Genomic DNA, 24,823 nt, shown 5'->3' with positions numbered 1-24,823 from the left:
AAAACCCAAACAGGAAACCAGGATTTATATACTCATACACAGCTTGATAAAATTAATTCCTAGGGTACCCTTGTTTCAATATTTTTTTTATGAGCAAACTATTTCAGATCTGGCTGTGTTTTTCCACCAGATGTCTGAATGGGACATTCATTTCATACTGTGAATAAAAGCCACATGATCTTTATTTCCAGTCATAAGTCATGCCTTTTGTGATAATCAGACACAGGAAATGCTGTCCTGGGACAATTGTATTTTCTTCCCGGCATTTTAATTTACTAAATGTATGCAAATACACACATGCATTGCATATCATTTATCAAGTTTATATTACTTTATTTGATTCATTACTTTATTTAATTCTTTTGGGGAAAATTATCCTAATTACATTTATAGACATGTGACATTCTTCTGCAACATAGAGATAACTCATTTTGTGGAACTTTGCTTGTGCAGTCAGTCCCTTTTTAAAGATTAACTAGTTAAGGACCAAGCCTATTTTTCAGACTCTGTGTTTCCAAGTTAAAATAATTTTTTTCTTGCTAGAAAATTACTTAGAAACCTCAAACATTATATATATATATTTTTTTAAGACACCCTAGAGAATAAAATGGTGGTCGTTGTAATACTTTATGTCACACCGTATTTGCGCAGCGGTCTTACAAGAGCAATTTTTTGGGAAAAAAATATACTTTTTTGAATTCAAAAATAAGACAACAGTAAAGTTAGCCCAAGTTCTTTTTATGTTGTGAAAGATAATGTTATGTTGAGTAAATCGATACCCAACTTGTCACTCTTCAAAATTGCACCTGCTCGTGGAATGACGACAAACTTTGACCCTTAAAAATCTCCAAAGGCGACTTTTAAAAATTTCTACAGGTTACCAGTTTTGAGTTACAGAGGAGGTCTAGTGCTAGAATTATTGCCCTTGCTCTAACGATCGCGGCAATACCTCACATGTGCGGTTTGAACTCCGTTTACATATGCTGGCGCGACTTACATTTTCTACACACGAGCTTGAAGGGAAGGGGCGTTTTACATTTTTAAATTTTTTTTCTTATTTATTTTAATTTTTCTTTCTTCTTTTTACACTGTCCCTTAAAAAGAAATTGAGTCATTTTTATTCCTATTGCAAGGAATGTAAACATTGCTTGAAATAGAAAAATAGCATGACAGGACCTCTTAAATTTGAGATCTGGGGTCAAAAAGACCTCAGATCTCACATTTACACTTAAATGCAATAAAAAAAAATAATAATAATAAATGTCTATATAAATAAATACATTTCCCCTTTAAGACCATTGGGAGAAAGTGACGTTTGACGTCGCTTCCACCATCCAATGGTATGGAGCCGACTAGCGGCCATCTTTCTCTCACTTGGCTGTTGAGGGGAAGCACGATCATCTCCCCCGCTACCGACAGCTCCATTAAGCGGCGGAGCGCGGAGGGAGGGGGGGCCCTCTTCCACCTCTGATAAAAGTGATTTTGCTGTGAATCCACAGCCGGCGTACAATGACAGCGGGCGGTCCGTAAGTGGTTAAAGTAGTTTTAAACAGAAAAAAAGAAAATAAAATACTGTGCCAACCCCAAATGTGAGCAGCCAACACAACAATAAGACTAATTGTGAACAAATATATAAGGTGAAATGTGTAGCGCTAATAATGTGTAAGGTAAGTAAACCTAACAAACCTTAATAAAGGCTATGTAATAAAAAAATAATATGATACAAAAATCTTTCTCTCATGGTAAAGAGCGCATAAATATATGTTCCACACAGTGAGTGTATATAAAAAGCCACGTGCGAAAAGCCACTCTCCAGCTTGGATAACAGTAAGCATCACAATGGTAACCTCAAGAAATATCACTATAAATCATCTTATGATTTACTCAGGGCCGGATTTGCCACAAGGCCACCGAGGCCAGGCCTCGGGGCGGCAGTGGTGCAGGGGCGGCGCCGCTCCTGCGGTGACTTCGCGGCCGCCCCCCCCTTCAGGCTGCCCGTTGAGTCGATTAAGGGCACCGGTGCCCTTAGAAATGATGGCCGCGAGCCGCACACTACTGCGCATGCGCCGTTCCGAAGCTGGCCGGGCTCGGGAAAGCTTGTACGTGCTCGGCTGGGCGGCGCATGCGCAGTAGCGTGATTACGCTGCCCGGCGCCATTTTTTAAAAGATCGAGGAGTAATGTCAGCGGTGCGGCGGCGGGGGAGAGAGATGACATCTCTCATTGCCCGCACCGCTGTTCCACCCTCCTCCATCTGGTGGCAGCCAGGCAGCGTGACAAGTGACATCTCCATAGGGTGGCAGTGTGGCAAGTGACATCTCCATAGTGTGGCAAGTGACATCTCCATAGTGTGGCAGCGTGGCAAGTGACATCTCCATCTGGTGGCAGTGTGGCAAGTGACATCTCCATCTGGTGGCAGTGTGGCAAGTGACATCTCCATCTGGTGGCAGCGTGGCAAGTGACATCTCCATCTGGTGGCAGCGTGGCAAGTGACATCTCCATCTGGTGGCAGCGTGGCAAGTGACATCTCCATCTGGTGGCAGTGTGGCAAGTGACATCTCCATCTGGTGGCAGCGTGGCAAGTGACATCTCCATCTGGTGGCAGGCAGGCAGCGTGGCAAGTGACATCTCTATCTGGTGGCAGGCAGCGTGGCACGTGACATCTCAGTCTGGTGGCAGGCAGCGTGGCTAGTGACATCTCCATCTGGTGGCAGTGTGGCAAGTGACATCCCCATCTGGTGGCAGACATAGTGGCAAGTGACATCCCCATCTGGTGGCAGGCAGCGTGGCAAGTGACATCTCCATCTGGTGGCAGGCAGCGTGGCTAGTGACATCTCCATCTGGTGGCAAGTGACATCTCCATCTGGTGGCAGGCAGCGTGGCAAGTGACATCTCCATCTGGTGGCAGGCAGCGTGGCTAGTGACATCTCAATCTGGTGGCAGGCAGCGTGGCAAGTGACATCCCCATCTGGTGGCAGCGTGGCAAGTGACATCCCCATCTGGTGGCAGGCAGCATGGCAAGTGACATCCCCATCTGGTGGCAGGCATAGTGGCAAGTGACACGCTCAGGGCTCCCAATGGTTCTGCATTATGGTGAGTTGAACTATTTCATTTTACATTACAATGTAATGATAGAAATAATGTGTTTCATTCATCCTGACACCATAACAACCATGGTGCCGGGGATGATTGAAGCACTAACACCAGCCATTGCCCTGAAAAATTGCCCTCAAAAAATCCTTACCCTTCGCGCGCTTACCCTGAAGTATTTTTAGTCTGTACAATTAAAGTCAGTTATTTTCAGTGTTCTCGTGTGTGGAGATATGTTTTTAACTGATCTATTGTAGCAGTCATCGATAAAGGACAAGAATGGTGGTGTGTGTGTGTGTGTGTGTGTGTGTGTGTGGGGGGGGGGGGGGGGGGACGGCATTGAAGGACCCGGCCTTGGGGCGGCAAAGGGAGTAAATCCGGGCCTGGATTTACTGCAGATATACTGCTAAGAGGCTCAATGCACAGAAGTGCATATACATAGAAAATGCATTGTTATTTCACATGAGGAATTTCAGGATACTGCTTGGACACATTTACAATTTATCCAATTAACATAGCAAATCTTACATTTTTGTTCAATTATTAAATTTCATTATTTTTGTTTAATAAGTTTTTAACTACAAATAATAAAAGGGCACATCCAGAGACAAGTATACACAATATAGTACATCACAAGCAAATGCTAATATCAAGCTTGTTACAGTTACACATGTTTTGCATACATTATGAAATTGTAAAGTAATGCATAGATATAACAGAAATGTATGGTATTAAGATTGGAATGAGAATTCAAGGTAAAAATGAATGTATATTAATAGGGCATCTGCCACTGCTTCTGGAATACTCCAATGATTTTGTGGGCTATAAGATTTTAATGAAAAGAAAAGCTAGCAATGCAACGCCCACAAGCTAAAACACTGGAGCAGACATCTCCCTCCTTCTTCGTGTGAGTGCAGTATCTTGATTGGTTGGGTGACATATCTCCCATGCATGCACTAGATTTCATTCACTCTGACAGGTGCCAGAGATGTACACTCAGCTGCACAATCTCTCTGTCACTCTTCTTTCTCCTCCTACCAGCACACTCCTGTTTGCACATGAATTGATTGGCTCCTTGAGCTGCTTTTCCAACTTTGTTTTACAGGGACATCAAGAGGATACCAAATCAAATTTAGGAATTTACATTGCTTGAATTAAAAAAATGTGTTTAATGGTGCAGTCATGATTAGCAAGCTGAATTTGTGTCTTCTATATTACAACTAGTGTTGGGCGAGCAGTTCAGCCCGAACATCGCCTGTTTGCCCGTCTGGCAAACCCCCAAATTTGTGGGGCTCTAGGAGGGATTTTCGTCTATTGTGCACCCCACAATGCATTGCATTGTGCACAGTGCATTCTAGGGCCCTAATTGGATGAAGCCTTGCACCTGACTGCTGGACAAGGTGATAATGACTTTGTCCAATCATGGCTCAGTGCTCATAGTCCTACCCCACATTATAAAAGGTTCCTTGCCACAGGAACCTTTTGTAGAGTGTTGTTGGAGTGGAGTGATAGCTAGTTAGTATGTTCTTGTGATTCTGGGTGTAGAGTGTTAGTGTAGTGTGTCAGTATAGTGTAGTGTGAGTATAGTTTAGTGTGTCAGTGTAGTGTGAGTATAGTGTGAGTATAGTGTAGTGTGTTATGGATGAGCCGAAAACCCCCCGGTTCGATTCGCGGCAGAACATGCGAACAGGCAAAAATTTTGTGCGAACACCGTCTATGGGACTCGAACATGAAAAATCTAAAGTGCTAATTTTAAAGGCTAATGTGCAAGTTTTTGTCATAAAAAGTGTTTGGGGACCCGGGTCCTGCCCCAGGAGACATGTATCAATGCAAAAAAAAGTTTTAAAAACGGACGTTTTTTTCGGAAGCAGTGATTTTAATAATGCTTAAAGTGAAACAATAAAAGTGAAATATTCCTTTAAATATCGTGCCTGGGGGTGTCTATATTATGCCTGTAAAGTGGCGCATTTTTCCTGTGTTTAGAACAGTCCCTTCACAAAATGATATTTCTAAAGGAATAAAAGTCATTTAAAACTGCTTGCAGCTGTAATGTAATGTTGCCCCCCCCAGCCCATTACCAGGCCCTTTGGGTCTGGTATGGATATTAAGGGGAACCCCACACCCAAATTAAAAAGAAAAAAAGGTGTGGGGCCCTCAGGCCCTATATACTGTGAACAGCAGCAGTATACAGTATACAGCAGCAGCAGCAGGTTACAAACAAGATAGGGACTGTAGGTTTGTTCTTAAGTTGAACCTGTTTGTAATTTGGAACAGGTACATTTTGTAAGTGTAGCTCCAGCCAAAAAATCTATTTTTAAGCTTTTTGGATAACATAGGGAAGGGTTATCATCACCACTGTAACATTTGTTTTGCTGTCTGTGCCCCTGTTCAGAAGATTTCACCTCACTTTCTGTCCCAATGACAATTGGATTTAGAAAATTTTGGGTTATTAGGGAAACAAGGATTGGTGATAAAGCATCAGTGGAGACATCTTTTTCCCATATTAACTCTTACAGGAGAGAATTTCCCTTTCTAGGGGTAGATTTCCTCTCACTTCCTGTTGTCTCCCTCCGTTTCTACGTAGGAGTCGTTTGTAATTCGGATGTTTGAAAATAGGGGACCTCCTGTATATACTATACAGCCTGCCCTATACACTCTGCAGAAAATTGGGCCTTAAGTGTTGGTGGTACCAGAACACTGTAAGCCCTCACAGTTACTCTTGGTGGGCGCTGGAACGGGCCTTGCTGTGAAATATTATATCAAGAATTGTAATTACGCAACCCTCTTAAACAGGGACATAAAAATTGGGCCTTAGGCCGTGGTGGTGGTAGCACAACACTGTAAAGCCTCACAGATACTTTTGTTGAGCACAGGAACAGGCCCTGCTGTGAAATATTAGATCAAAAATTGTAATTACAGGCCCCTGTTAAACAGGGGCAGAAAAATTGGGCCTTAGGCAGTAGTGGTGGTGCCCTGAACTGAAAATATTCCTAGAAGCTATCATCATGAAGATTGAGGAGGAATAGGATAGTCACCCAGCATAATAGGATAGTCACTCAGCATATGCAGTCTTCAAGGGATCCCACATCCATAGAAAAATCAATCGGTTACATTAGCATCAGGTGCTTGGTAGCTGATGATCCAAGACTTGATTCATTTTTATGAATGTGAGCCGATAAACAGAGTTTGTGGACAGGCGCACTCTGTGATCAGTTACAAAGCCTCCAGCAGCACTGAATGTGCGTTCAGAAAGAACGCTGGATGCAGGACAGGCCAGTAGCTCAATTGCATATTGAGCAAGCTCTGGCCAGTCCATCCTCAAGACCCAGTAACCCAGTGGATGTTCTGGTGGAAAGGTCTCCAAGTCTGATCTTAAAAGACAGAAATGAGGGCAGAAACAGTCAAAAAAATCACTACATCCCATAAAAATTATAAAAAAAGGAAAAAAAGGGGGAAAAAGGGGGTTTATGGAACCCCCGGGACTTTTAAGGTGCTGGTATATTGGTAATAGATAGGGTAAATAGACATGTATGCTTTATCCATAAAAAAGATTTTATTACTATTGATATAAATTACACAACATAATTAAAAATGTGTCAGTATCCACATCTCAAAAAAAGGCAAGCAGTCAAAGAAATACCACTCAACGGAATACCACTCTACATGTTTCGCTCATTGGGAGCTTCTTCAGGAATTTTGGTATATATTAAGGAGTACTAAGGATAATAGGAGAACATGGATGAGATATCATAAAGGAGTTGTTACATATCATAAAAATAAGTTTATATGGATACTATATCATACATGAGTTTATAACAAAAACAATAAAAAAAAATAAAAAAAAAAAAAATCAATCAATCAAATGTCACATAACTTGATCAGGTTTCATAATCTTACCAGGCTGCCAAAGGTTAAATGTGAATTGTATTGAATAAAGATATTGCCGATGAATAACATCAGAAATATATAGGCATCACGTAGGTCTCTCAGATAAAACCATCCGTCCACAGATGGCCACAGAAGAACAAAGAATGAAGGTATATCCTTAATAGAAAGGACAAAAGGATATATGTAAGAAACAGCAGAGATAATTAATACACAGAGGGGGACAAAAAGTCTGACACCCTGTTTGTATAGAGATTACCTTCAATAGAATCAAGAGGCTTTTTGCTAAAGGTGAAAGATCCTCATTGCAAAAATATAAATAAGATTGAATTAATATGCAAAACAGAATCAGCAGTCAGGTGCCCATAGATGGCAAAGCTGAGATCCAAAGATGTATATATATATCAAGATCTGGCTGAAGGACAAAACACAACAAAAGTCTCCAGTCAGATAAATCCATGTAAGTAACCCACCAAGGAGTCCTATATAGCCATAAACGAGACACTTACCCATAAAGTAAATTCAAACAGGCTTGTGAGTGGGAGGGAGATGATCTCTCCTTGGTATAGATTGCCTACGACAGAAGGGATGGCGGCATCATGCCGCATTCTTATAGTACTTCCATCCCGGCGGCGTCTGACGTCACCGCCGGGATGCGGATGTATAGTATGGAAGCCCTAATGGGCGTGTGGGCAAACAAAGAGGTGGAGGCCATCGCAGAATGACGCTCACTGTGTCACTGTCAGAGAGGTTACCTGGTTGGGCACCGGTGCGTGCCGGGGCGCGTTGGTGCTTGGGTTCCTGTGCATGCTGGGGCGCATGTTCCTGGGGGCACTGGCGTGTCTGGTCTGGCCGGCCGTGGTGTGCAGGGTGGCGTCCGGGCGTGCGTGCGTACGCGCTAGCGTGCGTTCGCCTATGGGCGTGGCCCCGGGTGTGCCCGGTGGTGTTGGCGTGCACGCCGGTGTTGGGGGCGCGCTCTGGCGCGTGCGGGGGCCCGGCGCGCTTTGGCGAATCGGCGCGTGCGCGCGTGCACGCGTTTTGGCGCCAATCGGCCTATCTAAGTCTGCCTCTATCCCTGTTCGGTGCTGCCTGATCAACAGCTCTGTGTCTAGTTCCGTGATCCTCTCTGTGTTCCGTATCTCTGAAGTTTGACCCGTTGTGACCCGGCTTGCCCCTTGGACTTCCTTGACTGCTGCCTGAACCCGACCCCGGCTTGTTTGACCTTGTTTCTGCCTGCTCCCTTTGTACCGTTGCTGCCAGCCCATTGCCGAACTCTGCCTGTGTGTGACCAACCTGATAAGCTCCTGCTCAGCATCAGTTCCAGTATTCCTGAGTTCTACCTGCTGCTGGAAAGACCACCTTTCTCCAGGATCCAAACACCAGGCCCTCATACTACTCCGTATTCGCGGGCTTCCTGTCTGCTCTATCAGGGGCCCTGAATCGGATACGTAAGGGAGCCTACCCTCTGCCCAAGCGGACTCACCTGTCTGGTAAGTGAGGGACCTGACAGTCACACTCTGCAATGCGCATACGCCGAAGGATTAAATCAAGCAGGGCACGTCCTTAAGAAGGCGGAAGCTGACATCGCCATCTTGGGAAAGGGAAAAGGAAAAGCACACAAAAACCAAACAAGAAAAAAACGATTTCCGAGAAGGGGCCACCGGTATCGGCCTGTACAAGGAAAAAGGAAATAAATTGAAGATGTTATTGATTATAAAGATGGCGCTGTCACATAAATGTAATAGAAGTATTCATGTTATCCACAAAGTAACCATATCGGGGACTGACACCAAAAGGGCAACTGGAGACAGGGCAATTGATTATTCGCCCCTTTCTCCAGGTGCCCCTAGTGTCCGTGTGAGCCAATAAAAGAAGGACGGGGAAGCAGGTAAATGAGGGTCCACGGAATGCCTGATTAGTAATGTCATTTAACAGGATTAATTGTTTAAATCCAATTAGGATAAAACAGTTATGCCGAATTGAGAAATAGCCTGTAAGAAAATAAAGGCCAATACAGCAGGAAGGGCATATAACAAAAAAATATACAAAGGAATTTTTATTTGATTAACATATTCAAAAACAAATATATTAGAAAAAAGGAGAAAGAAGAAATAATAAAATGAAAAAATGTGAGGAATCCATTTTAAAGGAAGGGTTTAAAGCTGAATGCATCGTTAAGGCCAGGATATTTTAAAGCTGATAATTCATGTATCCAGCGTGCCTCTTTTTGTAAAAGTAACTTATCATAATCTCCTCCTCTGTCACCAGGAAGGATATGTTCTAAGGCAAAAAAGTGCATTTTACTACTGTCAAAGTAGTGATGTAACCCAATGTGCCAGCTAATCGGAGTTTCCATTCTTTTTTTGCGTATCAAGGAAACATGGTCCCTTATTCGACAAAAAAAAGGTTGTTTCGTTTTGCCAATATAGAACATTCGGCATTCACACTGCATAATATATGCAATGCCTATAGACTAACATGTCACCGAAAAGTTGGGTTTAAATAGACTGCCATTAGGGAGCAAAATGCTATGTGCTGCATAAATAAACCTGCAAAAATTGCATTTGTGACAGGGCTTGCTGCCTTTGTTTGATTTGCCAGAGATTTTAATTTGAGTATCATAGTGGCTCTGTGTACCAGGGGGTCCCTAATGGATCGAGATCACCTGAATGTGATTTTGGGGTAGGGTTTCAAATGTTTGGAGACTTTAGGGTCCCCCATCAATAAGTACCAGTATTTACTCATGTCTTGCACCTGTCGGTGCTGACCCGAAAATTTAGTAATGAGTCGAACGCCTGGATTAGCCCTTTTGGGATCATGTACAAGGGAAGCTCTGTTTTGGTTTTTGGCCTTCAAATAAGCCTTCTTTAAACATTTGTTGCTATAGCCTCGCTTTTGCAAATGAGACTGTAGCAACCTGGCTTCCCTCTCAAAGTCCAAGTCTGAACTACAGTTTCGCCTGACTCTCAAATATTACCCATAGAGCATATTAGCTATGAGGGGCGCGGGATGGGAGCTGGTCGCGTGGAGCAGGGAGTTGCCTGCAGAGGGTTTTCGATAGAGAGTTGTGCCTATGCTCCCATCTTTGTTGACCAGGATTTGAACATCCAAAAAAGTCAACTTCTGTTGACTAAGTTCACATGTAAATTTAAGGTTATATTGGTTGATTTTTAGGCTATCAAGAAATAAAAGTAAAGTGTCCTTGGTACCTAGCCAAATTAAAAAAATATCATCAATAAACCTTCTCCACACAGGAATCTGTTCAAAATAGAAATGCATGTCATCTCTGAAGAAAAGTTCTCGCTCCCACCCCCCCGGATACAGGTTGGCATAGGAGGGGGCACATTTGGTCCCCATAGCCACCCCCTGTATCTGGAGGTAGTGGGAAAAATGTTATTCGATAGGATTCGATAGGATGAATGAGAGAAGATAGGATAGGATGAATGAGAGAGGTAACTAGAAAACACCGCGCTAACCAGTAAAATGAATGAAAGCTGCTGCATACAGTTTGACAAAAACAACAAAATAGGCATATGGAAAAATGCAGCGCATGTACAAATGAATATAGGTCTTTAAAATGGTGAAACAGTCAAGAAATAACTAATTGACCACAGGTGCCTTGAAACACAAACGTCCATAGATGGATGTAAATGTCCAACCGCATAGGAGGTATAAGTACTCCAAGGGGTGGTGATGGTCTGATGGTTGTCAGAAAACACCTGGCATCATACAGCGACTTCCCAACCGAGAAACCGGGTCCCAATGGGTCATTCAGAGAAAGTGCAAAAAAGCCTCTTACCAGATCCTGTGGATTCCCATGTCAGCGACAGGGAATCGCATGCGCAGTTTGTCACAAATGACGTGGAATGGGAGCTCAGGAATCGCCAATCTCTTGGATTGTGGTCTGTATGGATGGGGGTGGCTATGGGGACCAAATGTGCCCCCTCCTATGCCAACCTGTATCTGGGGGGGTGGGAGCACAAACTTTTCTTCAGAGATGACATGCAGGCCTATTTTGAACAGATTCCTGTGTGGAGAAGGTTTATTGATGATGTTTTTTTCATTTGGCTAGGAACCAAGGACACTTTACTTTTATTTCTTGATAGCCTAAAAATCAACCATATGTCTATGTATATATAGGGTCACCACTCCCATAACAAACACAAACATGTAAATTAAAAATATACTTACACATATACATACATACACACACACACACACACACATACACATATATACACATACACACATATACACAAATATATATAAAAATATTTTAAAAATCTATATCCTATATAAAAAAAATAAAAGGACAAACACTAAGCTAATTTGTAGTGTATCGTTGCTATAGCAATCATCCAGGCGTCGCCACAGCTCAGTCTGCAGTGCAGAAAGAACCTCCCTCTGCCTGTGTCTCCAGGACATACAAATACCAAGACCAGAAAGAGTGTCCCTCTCACTGCTAACTTGCAGTAAGATAAAAAAAAAAAAAAACTCCTATATTTCCTATAAAGTTATGTACATGTCATAAAGGGTTACCTAAAATCACCCATTATAGATGAAACAGTTCAGATCGAAATCAATATTGAGCCCCCTGGGCGTTAAAACCTAGGTCTCATATATCCACGCTAATTCGTGTTGGCTTAATTGTCTTATGAAATTACCCCCCCCTCCAGTGATGTTTTACCTTTTCTATGGCCCAAAACTTTAACTGACTGGGATTTCTATCATGGACTTCCCTTTTAATTTACATGTGTCTATGTGTTTGTTATGGGAGTGGTGACCCTATATATACATAGACATATGAAGTACGCTGTTTATATTTAAAATTTTAATAGTAATTTTAAATCAATTTAGTCCCGTAACATATATAACATTTTTTTGGTTTATAATAAATATGGTATTTTTAAGCATAATTATGTAATTTTAGATTGTTAGTATAGGTAGGTGTTTTGTATGTAATTATGCTTAGCTTATGATAGATTGTAACCGGAGATTGTCATGTAGGTCTGCGGGTGCTTAGAAAGGTTTGGATCTTACTGCAATTTAGCAGTGAGAGGGACACACTTCCTGGTCTTGGTATTTGTGTGTCCTGGAGACACAGGCAGAGGGAGGTTCTTTCTGCACCGCAGACTGAGCTGTGGCGATGCCCGGAGGGTTGCTATAGCAACAGTACACTATAAATTATTTTAGAGGGATCAGCCCACCGATCTACTGAGGAAGGCCTGTGATTGGCCAATACGCATCTAGAAGGGAGGAGCTGATAGTCACGTCCAGCCAGGCACTGTGTATGTGGACACTGTGGTGCTACTCTAGAGGTTTTTATGTGATTTTAAAAGTTTTATCTTGTAAGTGCAACTTGTCTGTTTGGGGGCTTTGAATAAATTTGTATACGGAGAACACTATGGTCTCTATACTTATTATTTACATGTCCTGAACTCTTGGAATCTTGAGCCAAGCTGGGAGATGATCCGCTTCTTTGGATATTAATGAGCTGAGTTACCATTAAGAAAAGAGCCATCTGGATTACCCACCATTGATTGGGAAGAGGAAGAGAGAGCAAAGAGCTCGTGGGGAGATCCGCATATGAGTTTTGACTCATCTGGGAGGTGAGCGCGCATTTTGGTGGTGGTGTGCACTCCTCTTGAGGACGAACAATCACTGTGGTGGAATTGTGTGGATACACTGATCACAAGAAGAGTTTTTCATGTTTTATTTCTTCATTTTTTCATTTTATGGACTATTCATTTATATGTAGGATTTATTTATTTTAGAGATTTTCACTTTATATTTATAATTTTACACATAGCGCTACATTTATTTATTTGCCCATTGTGCATTTATTTGTGTGCAGTTGGTCACGCATGTGCATATAAATTGCACATATATATATATATATATATATATATATATATATACTGTATTTATTGGCGTATAACACTCACTTTTTTACCATGAAAATCAGGTACAAATAGCGTGTGCGTGTTATACGCCAATACTTCAATTTTAGCTGCCTCGGAGGGGACAAGGAGGGGGGCCGGACGAGTGCTGTCAGATTACATACAGCGAGAATCTCCTGTTTACTTGGCAGCCTCTGTAATAGGAAGTCCTGTCTCCTGGGCCGCCATTGGACCACTGTTCTGTCTATCATAGGAGATTCTCTTTGTATGTAATCTGTCGGCGCTCGTCCCACCCCCTCCCTGTCCCCTCTAGGCTGCAGGTGGACGTCAATCAGGCTGCACTGATGGCAATGGTGAGGCTGCTGCATTGAAGGCAGTCATGAGGCTGTATTGATGTGGACTGATGAGGCTGCAGATGGGCACTGACCCTTATTTTGCTCCAAAGTTCCTTATTTAAAATTTTAGTTTTTTTTCCTGAAACTTCCCTCTTAAAATGAATGTGCGTGTTATACGCCTGTGCGTGTTATACGCCGATAAATACGGTATATATATATGTATCTATATATAAATCTTTGGATCTCAGCTTTGCCATCTATGGGCACCTGACTGCTGATTATGGATTTTGTTTGGCATATTAATTCAACCTTTTTTTATATTTTTGCAATGAGGATCTTTCACCTTTAGCAAAAAGCCTCTTGATTCTATTGAAGGTAATCTCTATACAAACAGGGTGTCAGACTTTTTGTCCCCCTCTGTGTATTAATTATCTCTGCTTACATATTGCTTACATATTTGCTTACATATATATCCTTTTGTCCTTTCTATTAAGGATATACCTTCATTCTTTGTTCTTCTGTGGCCATCTGTGGACGGATGCTTTTATCTGAGAGACCTACGTGATGCCCGTATATTGCTGATATTATTCATCGGCAATATCTTTATTCAATACAATTCACATTTAACCTTTGGCAGCCTGGTAAGATTATGAAACCTGATCAAGTTATGTGACATTTGATTGCTTGATTTATTTATTTTTTAATTGTTTTTGTTATAAACTCATGTATGATATAGTATCCATATAAACTTATTTTTATGATATGTAGCAACTCCTTTATGATATCTCATCCATGTTCTTTTATTATCCTTAGTACTCCTTAATATATTCCAAAACTCCTGAAGAAGCTCCCAATGAGCGAAACATGTAGAGTGGTGTTCCATTGAGTGGTACTTCTTTGACTGCTTGCCTTTTTTTTGAGATGTGGATATTGATACATTTTTAATTATGTTGTGTAATTTATAGCAATTGTAATAAAATCTTTTTTTATGGATAAATCATACATGTCTATTTACCCTATTACCAATATACCAGCACCTTAAAAGTCCCGGGGGTTCCATAAACCCCCTTTCCCCCCCCCTTTTTTCTTTTGTTTACAAGTCTGATCTTGCCCCTAGATATTCCTGCACCATGTAATTCAGACACTGGCGATGGTTGCTGGAACCGATCAGACCTGGGCGCTGAGGACTGAAGAATTGTCTGAAGGCATCGGTCAGCTGGCCAAGATGTTTCATCCTCCGCTATCTCTGCGAAGGTTGGATAAGTTCTGCAACCTTACCCTTGTAACATGGATCAAGAAGGGTTGCCAGCACAAATCCTAGGGTCCTTTCGCAGGCTGTGCAGGATCAGGGAGGCCATGCCGCATAAGTTTGCAGAGGCATTCGATCCTGAGTCTTCTGGGTCACTAAGGATCACATGATCCTTAACCACCTCCTCTCAGCCACATACAACTCTATGGGTTGCTGGGGACTGCAAACGATCCCTTGAAGACTGCTGCTGATGCTGAGTGTTATCCTCCACCTCCATGCTGTCACAATCCTCCTCCTCCTCTTCTTCTTCCTGTGTGATCGGCTCGCCTGCAAGAATACTAGTATCTGGATAAAGGGGGCCTTGAGAGATAAGGAAGTCCTCCTCTTCCTCCAGCTGTTCTGCCTCAAGTGCCCTGTCCATTATTCCATGAAACATGTGCTCTAATAGAAAGACAAGAGGGACAGTATCACTGATGCATGCACTGTCACTGCTCACCATCCTCGTGGCCTCCTCAAATGGTGACAGGACAATGCATGCATCCTTGATCAGTAGCCACTGGCGTGGCCAAAAAAATCCAAGATCCCCTGACCCTGTCTTGGTGCCATACTCACACAGGTACTCATTAATGGCCCTCTGCTGCGTGTGCAGCCGCTGCAGCATTGCCTACGTTAAGTTCCACCTGGTGGGCATGTCACAAATGAGGCGGTTCCTGGGCAGGTTGCATTCTCTTTGAATCTCAGCCAGCCGAGCACTGGCATTTTATGACCAGCAGAAATGACCACGGGCTTTCCTGGCTTGCCTCAGGAGATCCTGTAAGCCAGAGTACCTGCTCAAGAACCGCTGCACCACCAAATTCAGGATGTGAGCCAAACTGGGAACATGGGTCAAGTGTCCCTGTCGGAGGGCAGAGCGGAGGTTGGTGCCTTTGTCACATACAACCATTCCTAGCTGAAGCTGGCATGGCATCAACCACCTCTGAGCCTGCCCCTGCAGAGCTGACAGAATCTCTGCCCCAGTGTGGCTCCTGTCCCCTAAGCGGACCAACTCAAGCACTGCATGGCATCTTTTTGCCTGAGTGCTTGCATAGCCCCTTGAACGCCTACGAAGCCTTGCTGGTTCAGAGAAATCTGCAGAGGAAGAGACCATAGAGGAGGAAGAAGAGGAGGTGGTGGAGGAGAGAGCTGTGGCAGAATCACCACTAGCATTTTGGAGGTGTGATGCCGGAACAAGCTCCAACAATACTGAACCCTGTCCTGCATCCTTCCCAGCTGGCAGCAGAGTTACCCAGTGCGCCGTGAAAGAAAGGTAACATCCCTGTCCATGCCTGCTGGACCATGAGTCAGCAGTAATATGCACCTTACTGCTGACAGCCCTGTCCAACGAGGCCAAGACATTGCCTTCCACATGCTGGTAGAGAGGTGGAATGGCCTTCGATGAAAAGAAATGGGGTTTGGGAACCTGCCACTGATGTACCGCACATTCCACAAATTCACAAAAGGGGGCAGAGTCTATTAGCTGAAAAGGCAGCAGTTGCAGTGCTAGCAATTTGGCCAAGCTAGCATTCAGACGCTGAGCATGTGGATGGCTGGGATCAAATTTATTTCGACAGTTTAGCAATTGGGGTAGGGAAATTTGCCTGCTAAAATCGGATGTTGGTGTACCGCTAGCAGATTGGCTGCAAATACCTTCATTCCTCTCAGTGCAGGTTTCTGAGAGGACTGGAGGTATAGTGGGGTTGGAGATCCCAGCTGATGAGGAGCAAGGAGAGGTCTGCCTTGTTCTTTGATGTGGGTCTTTTAAGTGCTGTTGCCAATGGACTGCATGGGAGGTCATCATATGTCTGGTCAAGCATGTGGTGCCCAAGCGGCTGCTGTTTTTCCCACGCTTGATACGCTTCAGACATATGTTGCAATCATCAACGGTGCGATCTGCCCCCTGGAGGGCATCCTGCCTCATTGGAGACTGTCATATATATATTAAATACACTGCAGATAACTGAATAACCTGCCTGCCTGAAGTATATTAGAAACATGAACATGACTGCCAGTGTCTTGACCTTCTTGGGCACCCCCTCTCTCTAGGCTCACGTTACTCCCTTCCTCAACCTGGGTACCATCATCAGAGCCTTCAAAACGCTGCGCGCCCTCCTGCAGCATGTACCCGACACAGTGGTCAAATAGTTCGGGGGACTATTCTGTGCATGATGGTGGGGCTAGGGAAGGAGTGACTGTTGACATTGAGCTGATGGAATATGCCACTTTGGCAGCTGCATTGGCAGGCAAACTACTCTGAGCCTGGGTGACAGAGGATGAGGAGGATGAGGAGGGCTTTGTTATCCATTCCACCAACTCTTCTACATGTTGTGGCTCAACAACATGGCCAGCTGCAGAAAAAAAAGGACAAGCGTGCCCCACGGCCACGTGCTGAGGATGCACCGTGTCAATGACCAGCACTGTCAACTGTAGACATAGAGCTTGCTTGCCCTCTTTTAGTGGCCTGTGAGCATCTGCCTCTCCTTGGTGGTCTTCCGGACATGCTGTAAATTTTGTTTAGCAAAACCACACTACACTGTATTGTGTACACCACCAGAAAAGTAGTAGCAAGTGCACTAGGGGTGCACGGTACTGTGTACACCAACAGAAGTGTAATAACAACTATGGGTGTACTATATGTATTGTGTACACCACCAGGAAAGTAGTAGCAACTGCACTAGGGGTGCCCAGTACTGTACACCAACAGAAGTTTACTGTGTACACCAACAGAAGTTTACTGTGTACTGTGTACACCGCCTGAAGTATATTAGAAAAAGTACACCAGGAATGGTCTGCAGTCAGATATAGCAAAACTGTATGCAGTGGATATATATATATATATATATATATATATATACGAGACTGTCTGTGTATATATATATATATATATAAAATACACTGCAGCTAACTAAATAACCTGTCTGCTTGAAGTATATTAGAAAAAGTACACCAGGAACGGCCTGCAATCAGATATAGCTAAACTGTATGCAGTGTATATATATATATATATATATATATATATATATATATATATATATGACTGTCTGTATCTATGCAGACAGTCTGTTCACCCTTATTTAGTCTTTTTTTTTTTCACATAGTTTTTCTATTTCTGTCAGCGGCAGTCCTCATTTAATTTAAAGTGCACAAAACACCACTTTTCTGTCAATAAAGTGTATCCAATCCCCCATTTCCTAGTATCTATTACATTTGGGTAATAACTCCACCCATCATGTCTGGGAGGCCAACAAGGAGAGGCAGACATCCCCATGCCACTATGAGGGAGCCAGCAGCATCTGTGTCCACAGGCAAAGGTATGTTTGTCTCTTTTTAGTGATGTTGCCCGTACCATCCCGCCACAGCATGTAGAGGAGGTGGTGGACTTGCTTACTAAACCATCCTCATCCTCCTTATCCTCTATCACCTAAGTTGACACTAGTTTTCAGTTCTCCGTAGGTGCTAGAGCGGCCTATTCTGCCTCCTTGTCCACAGCTACTCCTGCCATAGCCTCAGCATCATGCAAGGAGGAGTCAGATGAATTATTGGACCACAGTGTCAGCCACTTGCTTCTTGAGGATGCACAGACCTTACTTGATTCTGATGTTGGTTCTGAGGTTGGGGAAAGGAGTAACATGAGCCTACAGAGAGGGGAGAACACTGATAAATGACAAATTGACAGTCATGTTCCCCCAGCCGCAGTGTATTGCCAAGTTGGCTTCAGTGATGAGGATGGAGGGGATGATGCTGATGATGAATTCACTGACTCAACTTGGGTGCCTGATAGAGCAGAAGAGGAAAGTGAGGGGAAGGCACAACCCCAGCCAGGCAGGATGTCCTCCAGAAGCAGCCATCATAGAACAGTAGGGAGCAGCCACCCTATTCCATAAGATTGTAGACCTCTGATCTCCCAGCCCACTTCCCACAGCTCAGCTGTGTGGGCATTTTTTAGTGCATATGCAGCCGATCGCACTGTTGCAAATTGCAATCTCTGCCGCAAGCAGATCAAGCATGGCAAAAACACCAGCCATTTGGGTACCACATGCTTGCAAAGGCATTTAACCTCCCATCACTCAGCCCATTGGCAAGAGCACCTGAAAGCCACACAAAAGGGACACACTCCTCACTCCTCACCTTTGATTCCCCCCCGCTATATCTCATAATGATGACCTCTCAGCAGCCTCCACTCACAGGGATGTCACAGGTCCTTGCAACAAGTCTGACAGCAGCACACCACCAGCTGTAGAGTATAGCAGGCAAATTTCTCTGCCCCAGCTGCTGCAACGAAAAAAAAAATACACTCCCTGCCACCTACATTCCTAACAGCTTGACCAAATTGCTGGCTTTAACTCCTGCCTTTCCATCTGGTGGATTTTGCCTCCTTCCATGAATTTGCAGAATGTGCGGTACCACAATAGCAGGTTTCCAGTCACTATTTCTTTGCACAAGGCCATTCCAGCTCTGTACCATCACGTGAAGGCAATGTTTTGGCATCGTTGGGCAAGGCAGTCAGCAGCAAGGTTCACATTTCCTGCTGACACATGGTCCAGTAGGCATGGTCAGGAACTATATATTTTGTTCACAGCACACTGGGGAACTCTGCTTGAAACTAGGAAGGAGGCATGACAGGACTCAGCACTGGAGCTTGTTTTCCCACCACATCTCAATACAGCTGGTGGTAATAATGAGAGATGTGTCAGCTCCACCTCCTCCTTCTCAGAGCCCTCTTCTGCTGAATTGTCCTATAAACCACCAGTACCCCCTAAGCGTTCAAGGGGCCATTTAACGAGTCAGGCTTAAAGATGCTATGCAGTGCTTCAGTTGGTCTGTCTAGGAGACAGGAGCCACACTGGAGCAGAGATTCTTTCAGCTCTGCAGGGGGAGGCCCAGAGGTGGTTAAAGCAGAGTTCCAGCCACATTTTACACTTCCCAGCAAGCATTACTCTTTTACATGCTAATAACGATTTGGCTATTATTTTTTTTTGTTCCTTTACCTTATATATTCTGAAAATGTTCCTATCTTCCTCCTTATTGCACCGTGGCCGCCTACATCATTTCCTGCTTTACATTGACTCCTGGGGGATGAGTGTCATCAATCCCAGGAGTCAATGCGCAGCGCCGGCTCCTAGCAAGCATTGCATTATTTCCAAACAGGAAATGACGCGATGCAAGGTGCCGCTATGCGCCATTTTTAAAAAGGGTAACCAGGCTGTTGTTGCCATAGTTACCCTAGCGTTGGAGTGATTGGTGATGTCAGAGGTGGCTGGAGATTTATTATTCTTTTTAAATAGCAAGCAGGAAGCATTGCATTTCAACTTACAGAGCACCGAAAGACAGCACATCATGAAAGATGGAATTTTAAATGAGTTCTGTCAAGTGGCATTTAATTTCTGTGGGACTCGCTTGCAACACATTGAGCATGCGCGAGAACGGGAGAATTCCAGAAGAAGAACAGGCCTTCAGATGCCAAGACTGAATATGGCCGTACTGTACAGAAGAATAATAAAGTAAGTGAAACATGCTGCACAAAAACTAAACAGGGGACAGTTCACAGGATAGCATAGTGGAAATACATGAGCCCTAACTATACTAAGAGTGTTTAAAAAAAAAATTTGGCCATAACTCCACTTTAACGTCATGACAGCTTGAGCCAGGAATGGTGTGGAATAATGGCACTAACCTACTGTCCACCCTTCGACAGGGAGAGTTGACACCTGTACCATGTCTTTGCACATGTCCTCAATTTGGTGGTGCAGCATTTCTTAAACAGGTACCCAGGGTTGCAGGATCATCTAAGGCAGGCCAGAAGAGTCTGCAGCCATTTCAGGTGGTCATACACAATCAGTGTTCAGTTGGCTGAAATTCAGCAGTAATTCCACCTGCCCATGAACCACCTGATTTGTGACATGACCACCAGGTGGAACTTGACTTTGACAAAGCTGCAGCGGCTACACATGCAGCAGAGGGCCATCAACTAGTACCTGTGTGAGTATGTCACAAGGACAAGCTCAGGGGAGCTCTGCTTTTTTTTCCACGCCAGTGGCTGCTGATAAAGGATGCACTGTACTGTCACCATTTGAGGAGGCCACAAGGATGGTGAGCTGTGACAATGCATGCATCAGTGACACAATCCCTCTTGTGTTCCTGCTGGAGAATACCCTGCATGGCATTATGGACAGGGCACTCAAGGTAGAGCAGCGGGAGGAAGAGGAGGACTTCCTTTCCTCTCAAGGCCTGCTTTAGACACGCTTGCAGACACTATTCTTGAGATGCCACAGAACACACACGAGTAGAGAGAGGAGGAGAAGGAGGAGAATTCTGGCAGTTTTTAAGGCATAGAAGTAGAGGAAAACATACATCAAAACTTAAGGGATGGTTTTCAGCCCCCAGAAACCTTGGGAGTAGTACATAGCTGGGCGGAGGCAGTTACAGATAGTGTAATCCTCAGTGACCCAGAGGACTCTGCTTTTCATGCCTCTGCAAACTTGCGGTGCATGGGCTCCCTTTTTCTTCAAAGCTGAGGACCTGAGAATTCTTGTCATCAAGGACAATGATCATTGTTGGTTGGCAATTTCTCTGCCCCAGCTGCTACAGCGAAGAAAAAAAATTCTGTCCGTTCCGTGAATTTTTGGAATGTCCTGTACCACAATGGCAGGTTCCCAGTAACTATTTCTTTGCATGTAAGGCCATTCCAGCTCTGTACCCTCATGTAGAAGGCAATGTTTCGGCATCTTTGGGCAAGCCAGTCAGCAGCAAGGTCCACATTACTGCTGACACGAGGTTCAGCAAGTATGGTCAGGGATGATATATTTCGTACACTGCACACTGGGTAACTCTGCTTGCAACTAGGAAGGATGCAAGACAGGGTTCAGTGCTGGAGCTTGTTTTCCCATCATGTCTCCATACAGCTGGTGGTGATAATGCGAGATCTGTCAGCTCCACCCCTCCTCCTCCTCAATGCCTTCTTCTGCTGAATTGTCCTATAAACCACCAGTACCCCCTAAGCGTATAAGGGGCTATTCAACGAGCCAGGCTTAAAGATGCAATGCAGTGCTTCAGCTGGTCTGTCTAGGAGACAGGAGCCACACCGGAGCAGAGGTTCTTTCTGCACTGCAGGGGCAGGCCCAGAGGTATTTAACCCCACGGCACCTTGAGCAGTGGGAGGAAAAGGAGGACTTCCTTTCCTCTCAATGCTCGCTTTATGCAAACACTATTCTTGCGATGCCACAGAACACACAAGAAGAGAGGGAGTGTCAGAGAACTCACAGTGCTAGTGCCTGTCTCCGTGCAGCAGTGACTAACGGCCATGCGCTGTGTCCCTGACGGAGGCGAACGAGTTCTGGAGCGAACGTGCATACCCACGCACCCGTACGAACGCGTGCACGCACCCGCACACCCATACGAGCGTGTGTACGTTCTCACGCACATTCAGGCCCACCAATCCCGGTGCACAGCGCCATATATAAACAAGGTCTCTGCCTGATACCAGTGCTGGATCGTCTTCAGCTTGTTCCTGAGTTCCTGATTCCTGTGTGACCTGTTACCTTGCTCCTGACAAACCCAGCTTCCTTAACTACTCTCCTGGATCACCCCTGCTTGTTACCTACCTCTACTGATTATACTGACCTTGGCTTGGACTCTCTACTACGGCTCGAAGCAGAGGATGACATACGTCAATCTTTAGGAGATGCTTTTCAGTCCTCAGAAACCTACGTGACTGGGAGGAGCCTGTTAAAGATAGTGTAATGCTCAGTGACCCTTAGGACTCTGCTTCTCATTCCTCCGCAAACTTGCAGTGCATGGGCTTCCTGATTCTTCAAAGCCTGTGAAAGGACCTGAGAATTGTTGGCATCAAAGAGAAGGATTATTATTAGTTGGCAACCCTCCTTGACCAATGTTACAAGGGGAAAGTCTCAGAACTTATCCAGCCCTCACAGAGGGAACACAGGATGAAATATCTTGAGGACACCTTAAAGAGGAGTTTAGGAGTCTGGTAGGTTACAGCCTCATGGAAAAGGTATTTTTGTGGCTTCTGTTGGTGAAAGGAGGAGAGGTGGAGAAGGGGGCCGCCTAAGTGATGCATTTGAAAAAAAATGTAGTCCTCAGCGCCCAGGACTGTCAGCTTCAAGATCCCATTGGCAGCATCTGCATCATATGATGGAAGATTATCTAAGGTCAAAAACAGACGTAGAGAGCTAGACAATCCACTGGGTTACTGGGTCATGAGAATAGACCACTGGCCAGAACTTGCCTAGTATGCAATTGAGCTGCTGGGTTGTCCTGCATCCAGCATGCTTTCCAAACGGGCATTCAGTGCTGCCGGAGGTTTTGTGACAGATAAAAGAGTGCATCTGTCCACAGACTCCATTGACCGGCTGACATTTCTGAAAATTAATCAGTTGTCGATTAGCAGCAGCTAACAAGCCCCTGATGCCGATGTTGGTGATTACATTTCTTGGCTGCCTTACTTTGTGGGTGTTAAAGTAATTTTTTGGTATAGGTTTTAAGGGCACAATTAACACCCAAAGCCCAATTTTTCCCCACCTGTTTGACAGGTGTATTTAATTAAATTTTTTCTACAGCATGGCCAATCCTTGCTTTCATCAAGAGTACCTCTAGAAGGTAACGGGTGAAGGTACCACCAACACTCAAAGACCGATTTTTCCGTAACTGTTTGAAAGGGGCATCAAATTTCTATTTTTTTTTACAGCAAGGCCAATTCTTGTTTTCATCAAGAGTACCTCTAGAAGGTTATAGGGTGAAGGCACCACCAGCACCTAAAAGACCATATTTTCTGCACCTGTTACTTCTATGCAGTCTGCGAAAGAGAAACCAGACTTTATCTAAAAAAATCATTAATCTTGGCCTTAGTGTACTATAATTTGACTTCTTCACATAAGGATAGCTCACTGTGGTGCAAAACTTTGTTATTTCCATCCAAAGTCTGCCAAAGACACACCAGAATTTATCCAAATCTCTAATCTTGTTCCGAGTGCGCTAAATTGTGGCCTCATCTTACACACTGGATCCCCAAGCCTTTGTTTACTAAATAAAGAAAGTTTGCAGGGAACATCAATTTACATGTCATTTTTTTTTTCTATATATGCCTGTTTTGCTGCAGTAGGTTCTATACATGGTACAGATGCATCAATTTACAGGTAGACTAAGGGGACTTCCCAGGCACTATATTTAAAGGAATTTTTTCATTTTTATTGTTTCACCTTAAGCATCATTAAAATCACTGCTCCTTTAAAAACAATCTTTTTGAAAACTTTTTTTGCAATATCCCCCAGGGCAGTACCCAAGACTCCATACCCTTTTTACCATTTAAACTGTATATAAGCCTTCAAAATGGGGACTTTTAATTTTTTTAATTCAGGTCCCATAGACTTCAATGGGGTTCAGGATTTGGGTCTGAACATTTCCCCCATTCAGGTGTTCTGGCTGCGATCCAAACAGGGGAGTGTTCACCCTATCACCAATTACAACCTGAAAGGAAAATTTGCAAGTTTATATTAGATTGACAATTATATTTATAGGTTGTATTGCAATTACAATGCTGTTGTTATAATATGAAAATGTATGCCAAAAATATGGTATTCCTATAATGATATGCCTCTAGTTGATCCTTGTCCATTTTATAAAATAATAAATGCCTTGTTTCTAAATTAAAGCACATTCTCAACCCACCATGGCTTACTGGATGCACCAACTCAAATATCACTACAAGTCTTTTATTGTCCCTTTAAAGCATTGGCTTCACAACAATGTGAACATAAAATATAAAAAAGCACAAAGCAATAACCATCCTATGGATCAGTGTAATTGTGATGATACTGTTATTCATTCTCATATATTCTTGTATCACTGCTAATAAGGATTGCTTGTCAACTTCTCGCACTGCCTAGCAGACCACTGTTTCTTATCAATTTATAAGTCATACGTCAACTGTAATTATCTATAACATTTGACTAAATAAATTACCCTTTTTTTATGTCAAAAAGCAATAACTAAACAAACATGCTGTTGGCACATTCAAACCAGTTTGTAACCTGCACCCTTTTCCCAGGCAGTTGTTCATAAGTTTTCCTCTAATAAAACCACACATTTTAAAGTTTTTAATTAAAGCATTATTACAAAATGATGTCATGTGGAATGAAAAAAGCACCATGTTATCCATCATCAGCAAACTAATTAAAAGCACTTGTTACAAACATTGACCTTGGCAACCTCAAGTAGTGATAAAGAAAAACTGTTTTGAGATCATTTTATCATATGGTGCATATTATTGCTATAAGACAGAATGACAAAAACAATACTTAATCAGGTGAATATT

This window comes from Aquarana catesbeiana, linkage group LG02, assembly GCF_042186555.1.
Source record: "Aquarana catesbeiana isolate 2022-GZ linkage group LG02, ASM4218655v1, whole genome shotgun sequence".
In the NCBI taxonomy this organism is placed as follows: domain Eukaryota; kingdom Metazoa; phylum Chordata; class Amphibia; order Anura; family Ranidae; genus Aquarana; species Aquarana catesbeiana.
This window is presented reverse-complemented; position numbering follows the sequence as displayed.